Raw genomic sequence first — 14,088 nt, 5'->3', positions numbered from 1 at the left:
GGCAGACAGCGAGTATACACAATGGCGACAGTAACGGCCAAGCACGGACTCTCAGCGCGAGCGGCGTTCTTGTTGGGTAGCCCCACTAGAAGGTACTCAAGAGTTCGACCCATTTCAGAGTTCGGAGGCTTCGCTACAATATATATATATATATATATATATATATATATATATATATGGCCGAAGGCAGGAGACTTTATGTTGGGCTTCAACTATTTATTTGGGTGAACCTGTGCCCGGTAAACGGAAAGTCTGATTACAGTAGCAGTCTTGTACAGATAGCAGTGAACAGAGTGTCGGCCGTCGATCAACTACTGACAATCGGCGAAGTGCGTCGGGATTTATACTCTTGCCATCGGATATTCTGGCATTATCGCTCGCGGTGACGTAGGTTCTAGAATAATCTGTACAGTTCGCGGAGTGGGCGTGATCGTATTGAAATGATCTACTACAGTCCTGAAGCTTCTCGAAAACTGCAGGCGCGCGGTTTGCGCTGATAATTGTGTAGAGTATTGGGGCGATAACAAAACTTGAGGAATGGAACGTGGCCGTGGCAATATATATATATATATATATATATATATATATATATATATATATATATATATATTTATATATTTATATATATATATATATATATATATATATATATATCTTTATATCTGACTCATAAAATATAGATACGTATATATGTACGGTGAGTGACGGTGACGCCGACGGCAAAATCCAGCCGAGAGTCCGTATAAATGTTAGAACAATAAAATAGCGCTGGGGAATAATTGCCATGATGAATTTTCGCGCAGGTAACTGCGGAGGAAACGCACTTAATGTGACAAGAGGGCAGGCAGGACCCCCTCCTAACAACACACGGTTGAAAGAGCCGCAATGCCGAAACTTTCTGTCCCACAGAAAGATGGCACGCAAATCTCGCGCGGGAACAATATCCTCGGCGAAGAGACAGGGCTGCGTTTTTGGTGGGAACGAGTCGATTTGCCGATATTTCTGCTTTTCTCTGAGCGTGCGAACACGGGCCCTCTGCTTTTGTGCGAGCCTCTTCAATAAGCTAATGCACTGAGCAAGTTGTGGGCGGTTTTCTTCTGAAGCCGCGCACCCGCTCCTCTCGCTTCATAAGAGAGATAAGTGTCGTAGTCGGAAGCTTTCTTTTCCTTTTTTAAGCGCTCGTTGTGGGCGCCATAGTTGCTTTCTTTTCTAGCCCACGTCCCCCCCCCCTTTTTATTTTATGCTGTTGTGACAATTGTTCGGGGCTGTTTCGAACTTGCTAGCTTTTCGTATTTCTCGTTCAATATATATATATATATATATATATATATATATATATATATATATATATATATATATATATATATATATATATATATAGTCCAGTAGATCCTCCGTGAGCGGTCACAACGTGGTTTATTTCGACGTTTCGGCCTAGAGTCTGGCCTTCATCAGGATTAAAGATACAGTTTGTTGGTGCTCTGCTTTATACAATCTCAAATAGAGTCTGGCCTTCATCAGGATTGAGCACCAACAAACTGTATCTTTAGTCCTGATGAAAGCCAGACTCTATTTGAGATTGTATAAAGCTGAGCACCAACAAACTGTATCTTTAATCCTGATGAAGGCCAGACTCTAGGCTAAAACGTCAAAATAAACCACGTTGTGACCTCTCACGGTGGATATACTGGACTATATGCAACGCTACAGCCACTCAACCACCATGCCTGCCTATATATATATATTTGTACATGTGTGTGTGTGTGCGTGTGCGTGTGTTCGTAACGCACAGTTCAGATAGTGTAGAAATAACTAAATAACTATTTATTAAGGGGCTAACTTGCACCTAAAACGCATGTAAAAGCAGGGTTCCTCACAAAAGCGCTGAAAGGAATGATCTCTGAGAAATCCTCGTGCAGTGTGCCCCTCTTTTCCGTCGAAATCCCGTGCTGAGGTCACACGCGACGTCACGGCCTTTTCTTCTTCATGGTCAGGCTGCTAGTCTCTCGGAGGGCGCACGAATTTGCGCGTTTAGTTTAAACGTGGTGTCTATATTGCATCATTATGTGTAAATAAATTGTAAGTAATAATACGCTCTAGAATACGCTCTCGAAGAACACGATTGGCCACTCGGATTCACTAACGGACAGTTGGTAATGTGTTACATTGTGAAGTGAAGCCAAACATAGCAGTTAGCCGCATGGGCACCACGGCGATCATGGAGGGATGACATAAGAGTCAACTTAGTGCTAAAAATAGGAAATACGCTCAAAGTAAAAGGATGTTAAAAGTATACGCCGAGGTAAAACCCTAAGAATAAAACGTAACAAAAAAATTGGCAGCATATCCACGGGATGAGTGATGGAGAGTGGGGCGAAGAATTCGTCCTTGCATTCGTTCTTGATTCCGTCTGTCCATGCGTCCGTCAGTGTGACCGTCCATGTGTCCATCAGCCCGTCCGTGCGTGCGTCTGTTCGTGCGTCCGTCCCTGCGTCCGTTCATGCGTCCATCCAAGCATCTGTGTATGTGTCCGTTCGTCCATCTATTCAACACTCCAAGTACCACCTTCTCGCATCTTTTCATCATATATTCCCCGTATAGAAGCACCGCCATCCAGCGGACATTCCAAGGACTAAACGAGAGGTGGCACACGCACACTTTCTTACGGCTTGCGCTTCGTGTCTACTTCCCACCTTTAACCATTTTGAGTTCATGGCATATACAAGTTCATTGTATTCATGGCACTGCGGCTCAACGCTCGCTAAACCTTTCTAAAGCTAAGGAGGTTACACCCAGCGAGTATAACGTAGCAACCCTTTCTTGTCAGATAGTGCTCAATGTGTATGCCAAGCCCCGCCACGGTGGTCTAGTGGCTAAGGTACTCGGCTGCTGACCCGCAGGTTGCGGGATCAAATCCCGGCTGTGGCGGCTGCATTTTCGATGGAGGCGGAAATGTTGTAGGCCCGTGTACTCAGATTGAGTGCACGTTAAAGAACCCCAGGTGATCGAAATTTCCGGAGCCCTCCACTACGGCGTCTCTCATAATCAAATAGTGGTTTTGGGACGTTAAACCCCACAAATCAATCAATGTGTATGCCATTGGCTGCTAATGGTGATTGCAGCCTGCGCGTTAGCTAAAAGCCGAATGCTCCTGTTTTTCATTCCCCATTAACAGCCATTGACATGTACATTGAGCACTATTTTTCATTGTTCAACAACGCACGGAAGAAGTCTCTCACCGGCACCACCTTGGAGGTCAAAATGTTATACCTGTTACATACTACGGGGGACGAACGGGTGCCGCTGTAAGGAGCTTTACCCCTTAAAATACGAGTAAGAAACAAAAGGTTTATTTGATTTTCTGCGCAAGCCCCGCCGTGGTGGTCTAGTGGCTAAGGTACTCGGCTGCTGACCCGCAGGTCGCGAGATCCAATCCCGGCTGCGGCGGCTGCATTTCCGATGGAGGCGGAAATGTTGCAGGCCCATGTGCTTAGATTTGGGTGCACGTTAAAGAAACCCAGGTGGTCGAAATTTCCGGAGCCCTCAACTACGGTGTCTCTCATAATCACATGGTGGTTTAGGGACCTTAAAACCCACACATCAATCAATGAATCAATCAATCAATCAATCAATCAATTACTTTTCTGCACAAGAAAATTGGTTAGTGGTATTCCGGAGGCGCTGCGTTAGAGTGCTTCGAGCATGCAGTGGAGGCAAACGAGCGCATCAAGTCACGTCACATGTAAGACATGAGCGCTATCTGGCAGCTATTGTGGAAAATGAAGCGCGCGGTGTGCGTGCCCGTCTCTGAGGTGATAAGATTTACAACGCAAGGCGACGGGTAGGTAGGAAACACTTGCCTTTTTGTGCAAGCGCTACATGATGAGCGCAGCGTCATAAACGCTATGGTCCTTAAAGTTACTTTGTATGCTTTTTTAGTAAAACAAATACGCATACATAATTTGGCGTGCTGTTATGGTGCCTCAGATATGCAAAATAATTGCTTTTTAATTGACAATCGCACAAGAGGAAACGCTCAACAATATTGGTGGGCGCTGCGGATGGCGTCGGCCATTTGGAGTATCGTTCGGCCACTTCGGTGCCGTTTAGGGTACCTTGAAGGGCCGACAAACCGACAAACGTACAGACAGACAGACATCTAGACAGACAGAAAGGCCAAATTTTTTGCGTCGAAGGTCCCCAAGAAAGACTATCGCCCTTAAAAGTATAAGACATCTGGTTCAACGGTAAAAAACACACAACGGTGGCAAGCAGGATGCCCTTACGCCAACTGCAATGACCATGTATGTCACGCCTCTTAAAGTGGACGGGTGTGAAGTGCTAAAACAGCCAAGCGGTGCAGAAAACGTCGACCAAACGCTTTCTCCGTACACGTTCTTGCACTCAGATCGTGTTTCTTGCCTTTAGTTAGATAGTTTTTGCTGAACTTTCCATCTCTGCACTACATGTGTGCAAGGGTTTGGCAATACACAGCTTGCCCAGTGCCGTAAAGACGCTCCTCCGCCATCGAGCGTCACTATTTTGCTTGTATATCTATTGGTTTCAAATTTCTGCCCCAAGTGTGTTCATTTCTTTTGCCTCGAAATTCTCTCTGTTGAAAATTGTAGAGCACAGCACTCCAAGCGAACGTGTGAAATTTACTGCGAAGCGTTCTTAGAAATTTAAGACAGGAAACGCGGTTTGAGGGAAAACATATGAAAAACCTACTCTGTGGGACCAATTTTGTGCAGTGTACGGAAAGCTAAGACTCGCACGTTTTAAATATAATGGAGGAAACAGAAGAGGCCACCTCTCCACCAGTCTACTTGTAATAATGTGTACTGCGATGAACGGAATGGTAGATGGTCTGCAGGAGCAGCAGCGTACTATAATGTTTTTATCAAAGCTGCGTAATCAATTGATCGCCGTTGCGTATTAACTGTCACGAACCGCATATCTTAGGCTTCGTTGTACGGGACAGGTTTTTCAGTAAAAAGCGGAAAGTTGAGTTGGGAAAGTTTATAAATGCTGATGCATGTGAGGAGACGATGATTTGACTTGAAAGAGAGCAAAGGGGTTGGAGGAAAGAAAAAAAAGCGGTGCAAAATCACGAGGATGTGGCGCAGCGAAATGGTAGCTTACTGAGAAGAAGCATTTCGGGAAGAAAATGGGATGGGACAAAAACCAAAGCAAGGCGTGTATGTTCAGGAAGAAAAAAACGTTGCTCGGAACGTGCGACTAAGGGTAGTTAGAGGGTGACGCCTATAGAGTGCTCTCCTTCCCTTGTAACGCTTAAGTTGGCTGAGATCCTCAACCTGCGAAGGGAGGGGAAGCGCCGTAAAGTGGCGCGCATTCGGCCTCAACGCGATTTTCTGACTTGACAGCGCAAAATAAGTTCGGCCAATTGGCTCTGCCGCCTGCTATATTTCCGGGCGCTTTTATACGAGCTTATTCTTTCTCGCGCAAGGCGTCTCCTTGTTCCCGTCAGAATAGTTTGTGCTTGGTACGCGTAGCATCCTCGCTCTTACGTGCTTCCCAGTCGCTTCTCGTTTTTTCGACGGCTTCGCAAGCGTTCTTGTCCTTGTAAACTTTATTATGTGTTTTTTTCTTGTATAACGTGTCTTTCTACTTTCGCCGAGGGCTTTGCTGCACCTTGAGGATAGGCGTGAAGTGTGCGTTTACGTGTTTGGGACTAGCCTGTCCCCCGAATCATCCTTCCTCACCCCTCGCAGTGTTCTTTTCCTTTAGTCACGTTTCCGTTTTATTCATACATTCTTTTTCGAGCGTTTACTTGACGTTCTACAGGATCAGAGGACGGAATTCTACTTACTTCGCCGACAAGGACGAAAGCCATGCGAATGATGCTTTCCTTGTACCTCTGGTCTTGCAGGGCACCCTTCTTGGCCTCTGGCATCTTTTCTTTTACGGTGCGTCATCTTATGTTTTTTTTTTCTTGCTCTCACTCTGACTCTATCGAACACTACAGCCGTAGGTAAGCTGGCTAAGACGCAGCAGTGCATTTTTTTGCTTTTATTTGTCGAACAAGAAAGTCTTGGAAACTGGCTTGGCCACTCTCGTTGCCTACCATTTTGTACGGAGCCAACAGCAAATACAGATATTGGGCGGGCGTTCCTTCTCAATGCGCTTCCGAAAGGTCGGCGAAACAGAAGACCATCCGTTATGCAAATATGAAGTTAGTGCTCCTAAGTGAAGTATAACGGTAATAAAAGAAAGTACGCTATGCGATTCAGTTGCGAACAGTTGAGCGGAGGGCGTTCGCGCCAATAGATCCTGTTATGTTCGGAGGAAGATCGAAAGACGTATCGGATGCACGAGGGAATGGAATAACCTTGAAAGCTTTGGCGAACCTATGCGAGAAAGTGAATATTTTAAGAGAAGTGAATCTTCTATCTGCGGGTTGGAAAAACAAAGATGGTTGAATTGAATACCTCATCTGCCGGTGCGAAGACGCAGCTCTGCGAATCGCGTAGAGTTGTTTCTGGCACTGAATCATGTGTGAAAGAAGGGAGTAAGTGTTGTGCTCTCCAAATGTGGAAAATTGAGCGAGGTTGTTGTTCCTAATGCCAGCAAGTGCACGCACCACCTAATACCTGAGATATTTCCTACGATCGGAGTTCAGTATATCTATAGTTGGGACAAGCAATCTAGCGTAACATATAATATCGAAGGCTAGAGCTTTTGCTATACTGCAAGGGGCTGAAGAGACTGGTTGGTTACATCCTCCTGTTAGATATTCAGAATGAAAGAAAGCGTTGGATCACTGATGACGTCTCCCCTTCATCTCCAGTTGTTTCTTGTCTCTCCAATCACACTTGTCAATCACCGAGTTCAAAGGAGGGGATGGCAGGTTGTCGTTTGTGCGCAACACGTCTACGTTCTATCTTCTCACTTTCCTTTGCTTCTCTCGAAGGTATAATCATGTACATTCGGTTCATCAGTGGCAACTCCCTCACAGCAACTATAATAGGGTCGAGAACTTGGTAGTATCAGTGTTGTGTACTTGGGGCAAACAAAGTATATTTGCAGGATGAGAAACTGTGTGTGTGGGGAGGGGGAGTGGAGGGGGGATCCTAGCTATATTTATCACGTGTTATCATCAAAACACCAAATAATGAATCCACGTTTTATACAGATGAAGGGACCATCGGGAAACTCGGAACACCAACAGAGCATCTCTCCTTGGAAGGAACGATGTCTCCTTGCTTTGCATTCCTATGCAAAGTCGCGCTTCCGGTGCATACTGTTCAAGAACTTTGTCGGGGCAAGCAGGGCTCACCAAGGCAGCGAGTGCTCGGCTCCCATGCGCACTCGTTGCAGAGTAACTGCATTTCTGCGAGACAACTTACAAGCACTTGCTAGTAGACTTCATTACCAAATGCAAGATCAAAGTTTTTTTTTTTCCTTCTACCATCCACCGTCACCTGACAACCTATTATTTTTTTATTTGTTTTTGTGTGATGAAGCCACAAGTTCTCTGATTCATGACTTGGCAAGTGAATTGTAAATCAGGAAGCTCTTTCCATTCTCAAGAGATGCAGCTCCCGTACCTTTCTCCACCTTTTTGTTTTCGTTTGCCCACAACGCTCGCCTCGGGGTTCCTTCTCCAACTTGTGTCCTGCTCGTCCATTCTCGTCTGACACTCCACGTGCCTCGTGCTTTCCTGCGTCGTGCTGTCCGAGCAACGTTCAATCTTGCGATCAATATATTTGTTCGCGGGTGTTAATAGCTCGCAAACGACTTTTCACTGCCAGTCAAGCTGACGGCCGGAAGTCAAGCACTTGAGCTCACAGCGTCACGCCCCTGGTGGTGGTCCGCACTTACAGGCTTTGCCGTTCCTCGTCGAATGTCGGGGGTTATTAGAAAATCCATAGAGTGGCAGTATACATATATTGGACGATATGAGACGCAATGTAGATGACAGTATACGATCTGCCGCAGAGTTGAAATGAGAATATTGTTCATCATAAAGCCCGCAATGTCAGGTGTTGCGAGCCAAAGTAGGTTCATAAAGAAAACAAAACAACATTTGCATAACTAGCTATATAAATTGTTTAAATGAAATTTTTTTTCCATTTCATTTTCACCTTCTCTCATGTGTATTCAGTCACATTTATTGACACAAAATGTTGGTGCAATAACTTTTCTTATTTTGGAGTACACAATGACAATTACTACCCAAAGTACTCATTCGGAATCTCTTGCCAGGCGTGCCACCAAGCTTTTCTACTATAGAGGCCCACTACTATAGAGAGTCCGTGGTTCAAATCCCGGTGCGCGGCACCGGGATTTGAACCACGGACCTCTTGCATGCGAGGCGGATGCTCTAACCACTACGCCATCGCTCTGTTAATCAGAAATGTTATTCAGTCGCTTGATTACTGACGAGGAAAAACAGAGATGGAGGCCCAGCAAGTGAAAGAAATGGGGGAACAACCACGTACCAGAAATAGTTAGAGAGTATGACTGGCTGCGGCAATGGGACGCGTTGCCCACTCGTCAGAGACTGTCAAAGTAGGGCGTCGTTCGCAATGACCACTGCCGCAACTGCGGGAAAAGAGAAACGATCCGCCACACGATGTTTGAATGCGTAGCGGCGAATGGCGTGTGGCACGTCGTGCGTCGTCATTTCGGAGTGTCGATTACTTCGAGCCAACAGCGCAGAAAGGGCTTATTTGAACAACTCGTACTGTACGTCACAATGTTCGTCTTGTGGCGTCACCGCTGTATCGCCGAAGCACGACGACGACCCCAACGAGCTGCATACCCAGCGTTACAGAAGATTAGAATGATCATGGTTCGGTACCTTACCGAACAGATTGAAACTCAGGGTGAAGAACCACTTATGGGAAGGTGGTATACACGTTTTTTTTTTTTTTGAGTTTGGAACAGGAATATTGAACTTCCTTTACTGCCGTTTTAACTCGGAGAAAAAATTACTGCTCGTCGCATGTAATATGTGAATCTGTTCCAATTCACTGCTTTTTTAAATTTCTTTTCTCTTTGTTTTCTTCAGTGATTCGTGATCTGTGAGAATATTAGCAATGCTGTATGTTACATCCTATCTATGTTCTCTTGTTTGTTCACGCCACTGAAGTGATTTTGTTACACCAGACAGTTGTACTCTCCTGAAACGGTGTTACCAGTTTGCAATAAACTACCCTGTTTCGCTCTTACAAAGCAGGTAGTGGGTGTGACCATCCTTTAACTCGCGGGAGTTGGCCGACCATGCAAGCCACCTGCCTCCCGAGCTGCGCTGAGACAACGAAAAGTATTTACTAAAGTCGTACGTATTCAGAAACGGTCCTTGAATTTAACTTGACTTGCCACAGCCTATAATGCAGCACAAACGTGTCTCGAACGCGGTGTCTTAAGTCGTTGCCAAGGCATGAAGCCCAAACGCGTTCCAAACACTCTGCATTGAAGGCGTGACAAGCCATGTTCAAGTCAAGAAAACGTTTCTGAATACGGGGAAAAGAGAGTGCACAATTTATTTTCTCTTTACTTTGGCGGTGTTTACATTCTTGCAAATGCCGCCACGTAAATTCGACAATTTGCTCTAGCTGCTGCAGCCCGCTATCTCCAAGCAAAGTATTCCGCGGTGGCCATGGTGCCACAGACCAAGAGGAATGCAGTCGTTTGTATCTGGCGGCAGGAAGCCAGCGCAATAAGAAAAATGACCGCAGTTTCCCGAGTGGGAACACTGGTTAGTATGCGGAGCATATATGTTGAACTGCGATAAATGTGGTTTGTAGTTTGCGACATGCGTGTGTGTTATAAGTGAACACGCGGGAACACAAGTGAACACGCACGCACGTATGCTACGAAAGACGATGTTTATTGATGAGACGCTTTGGTTATTTTGAGCAAGGTGGCTTTACGGATTCTCTTGCCGATGATTATGCCTCGCAGCGGCTTCGCGTTCTCGAAGCTGGGAATCTTCCGCTCGACGTTGACGTATCGGAGCTGCTTCGCGTTGGGGATCCTCCGCTCAACGCTAATAGGGAGTTTTAGTGATGGGTACCCAAGCAGCTCACGTACGCAGGACGTTGGGGCGGCGGTATTGCGCATGCGCGAAACCCCAAACAGATGCGTCGCAAGATCGCTGGGGCGATGGGGCCATGCGTCCGCGCGGTCCACCTTTGCGAGAACTCATGGTATCCGCACTGCGGATACTCTAACCGTCTAGATAAAATAAGCCAAATTGCGAGCACTTATAGCGATTACACGGTTTCAGCCAGATTTCCAAAGCTAGAATGGCCTGGAACATAGAAACTAAAAGGTATATGCCAGCCCCCCGACCAGCTGAATAGGTGGCGCTATCTAGCGCGGCCATAGTGAAACAGACAACTACAACTTTGTTTTTGCAGAAAAAATTGTGCATTGTACATCTGGTGCAAAAACTGCGCAGCGACAATATTACAAATGAGTAACCTTTTTATTCATTTTCATCTCAGAAGCATTACGCGTAAGCTAACATGTTCATGACTGCGGTTGCACGAAGTGCCACAAGATGTCGACACTGTCGTTACAATAACCTTGTATATTTCACTTTTTTGCGAATGCAAGATTACTGTACACAATAAAAAATTGTCTTGATCACTATGTATGTTTAATTAAACATTTTAAATCATAAAAAGGCTTAAATAATACTTACGCGACAAGATGCTATGGCTCTGCGAGCGCGTGTGAACTTCGTGCGGCTTGCGTTTGCGTGCGTGCCACCATGGCGCCAACTAAAAGGCATTCCGGTTGGGTATGGGTTGGGCACGCAACGCCGCGCGCTCCCAAGCCCGCAAAGCCCCAAGAGAATGCGTACCCAGCACTAAAGCTCCCTAATGCCTCGCAGCTGCTTCACGTTATCGGAGCTGGGGATCTTCCGCTCGACGCCGACGTTTGCGTTCCGCATCGCCATTCCTTCTCAGTGCGGCCTTGCCCATGGACGAAGTGTCTTCGGAATTGCTTGCGGTTCCGCCAACACATTGGCTGACGCTATTTAAAGGGACGTCAGTAAGTGTGTTTGCGGATTCGTTAGCATACATTTTCACCAGCGACATCGGACGTGGAGCGACCGCACAAAACAATCGATGAAGGGCGGCACGCCCCGATACACGGTTATTTATAGTGAGCGCCGGCCCCGGCCTGCGCATGCGCGCGCTAGCATACAGCTGGCGCACGTAAAACTAAAGGTCGGGTGGCGCGCAGGGGGGAGAAGCGAGCGCAGCTCGCGCTGTGTTGAGAGGGGGAAGGGATGCACTGATGGCTGGCAGAGGAGGAGGGGAGGCTGCGGACGGCGACGGCGCATGACTAGCCCCCTAGTATATTTTTTTGGTTTTTTTTTGTTTTACATGCTCTGCATGTAAAACAAAAAAAACCAAAAAAAAATTGAGCATCGTTGATTGGTTCCAGCAGCTTTGCGACTGAAGTCGCACGACTGAAAAATCGGTCAGGAAGCGACTAGCCAAAGCAGTTGCTTTGCGACTGTTTGAGACCAGTCGCAAATGGTCGCGCGACAGCCGCTAGTCGCCGGTGTGCACTAGCCTCAAGTCTACCTTGGCTTTAACGTCACCTGAGTATAAGTACACAAGTGTTGTTGCATTTCGAGCTTATCGAAATGCATCCACTGTTGTCGAGGGTGGTCAATCTTAAGTGAAGCTCCACACTTTGGCCAGAAACAAGCAGCTGTTATCTAGCGGTTGGCTGAAAATTTGCTGGTGTCTGTCTTAGCTGTCACGCACAATGAAGATACAAAAGTTAAGTTCGTAGACAGTGAGCTTCCTAGGGTCCATGATGTGTAGGTTGAGTCGCCAACTAGTATAGACCTTTTTATTGTTTAGTAACACATGCCCTTGATGACATTCGGTTTCCTCCACCAATGTGCCTCAATAGCGTCGGTTGGCAAGAAGAGCGTTAAAAGAGAACCCGCTGATTTTCTACACTTTCCTTCCCTTATTTTGCAAAATATTTTCAAATAAATGCTCTTTTGAGCTACATAAAACACACATGACGCACAGATGAACGTGCGTCCGCACGTTCATCTGTGCGTCCGTCCCTGCTTTCATCCATGCATCCGCTCCTGCGTCCATCCATGCGTCCATCTGTCCGTGCAGGCATCCGTGCGTCCTTCCATGCATCGGTCTGTGTGTCCGTTCGTCCACCTATTCAACACTCCAGGTACCACCATCTCGCATCTTTTCATCGTGTATTCTTCATATAGAAGCACCGCCATCCAGCGGACATTCCAAGGACTGAACGAGAGCAGGCACACGCACACCTTCTTACGGCTTGCGCTTCGTGTCTACTTTTCACCTTTAACCACCTCGAGTTCATGATATATACTTGTTCACTGTATTCATGGCACTGCGGTCCAACGCGCGCTAAACCTTTCTAAAGCCTAGGAGGTTACGCCCAGCGAGTATGTTGATCATCGCATTTGCCTCAAGTCAGGACATATAGGGGATGTTTCGTGTGGCTATGGTGGTGTCCTATGTGGATACACATTTAAGTGCATCTCCTAAATGTCGTGTTTTGGGGCGACAAATAGGTAAACAATTTTTTTAGCGATGGCATGTTGTGTGGCAGACCTTGTTTTGGAGTTGGATTTGTACTTCGCCGTGAAAGCTTTAAGCTTCGTGAAATATCTACCCAATAGACCAGAAGTAGAGACTGTGCTTTTGCTTGTGTCTGGTCTATGTAATGATTAGCTTGCACAGTATATGTATTTTGTTGCAGACACGACATGCAGAGAAGAAAATGAAGGGATACTAAAGAGAAAAGTTAGCTATGTCGTAAAATACCGTTTACTATACTTTACGCTTTATGACATCATGTTATGATGGAAAAGTTTGTCAATGTAGCGATGTGACTCGATACAGTTTATCAATAGAAAGGGAAAAAACTTGTAGTTTGCCTTTTTGTAGCCTTGAGTTAGCTACGAAAAAAAGACCTGCTAGCTGAAGTAGTCAATACTTGACCAGAATTTCAACTCTGAACCAGAACTTTACCGAGACAGTGCTTCGCCCAATGTATGCGAACAGCGAGGATGCACATTTTCTTTTTTACGAACTTTCTTCCACAGTCCGAGCTTTCACATGACTTCTTTATCAAGCAGATGTACTTTTTCCTTGAAGCAAACCGGAGACCAGCATGCGTATCACGTATGGTACTGCCTGTCATTTATATACCGGTGGGATTGTATTTCACATTGCGTAGAGTACAGCATACAGAAGTAAAAAGAACCTTATAAAGGGTAGTTAGTGTTCTGGGCAGCGTGGGATCTTGTTAGACAGCATCTCGCAACGATGTGGTTGGGATAAAAACAAAAGATAGGGTGTCAGCATACAATAAATTCTATTCTTAAAAAGCGTTATACCAGCGCGAGGGCGTCGATATAGTTGTGTGAAGCTTAGGTTGAACAGTAGCTTTGTACTGTCGAAGCTCAATTTTTAGAAAAACCTAATTTTGGAAATCTAATGTGCAGCAACTAATATGTAGTTGCTGGCATGCTATCTTCGGAACAATTTTCATTTTTAGAAAGTCAAGGGAATAACACAATATAGTTTCACCACATTTAATTTGAAAACCACTAAGCACTGACGTCCTATATTTAGAAGACGGTGCAATTTTTTGGATACACTGACAGGACGTTCAGAATAGATTTTTATTTTGTGCTCTTGCGGTGGTAAAAAAGCGAAATGACCAAAAATTTGCCAGTATAAAAAAAATTTGAAGGAGAGGGTTCTGGAAACTTCCTTCTCACCGCGCTCTCATACTTCTACTCTCTTTATCCTCGTCTATTCCCTCACTCTTTTCCCCACGGTGGGGTAGCAAACCCGACTTGCTTCTAATTGAACTCTTTGCCTTTCATTTCTTCCCTTCCTCCTCCTCCTCCTCCTCCTCCTCCCCACCGTCCGCGTTTGGAATATTGAGCATTCAAGTATTGTTTTTTTGCGATGCATACTATATTTATTTTATTGAAGAAAAGAATGAGAAATTCTCAAAGCACTACACATTTCTTCAACGATTCCTTTGCGCACAACTTCGGTTGATTCGCGTATAAAACCCTAATGT

Source organism: Rhipicephalus microplus, chromosome 5, assembly GCF_043290135.1.
Source record: "Rhipicephalus microplus isolate Deutch F79 chromosome 5, USDA_Rmic, whole genome shotgun sequence".
NCBI classification, from domain to species: Eukaryota; Metazoa; Arthropoda; class Arachnida; order Ixodida; family Ixodidae; genus Rhipicephalus; species Rhipicephalus microplus.
Note: the sequence above shows the minus strand (reverse complement) of the source record.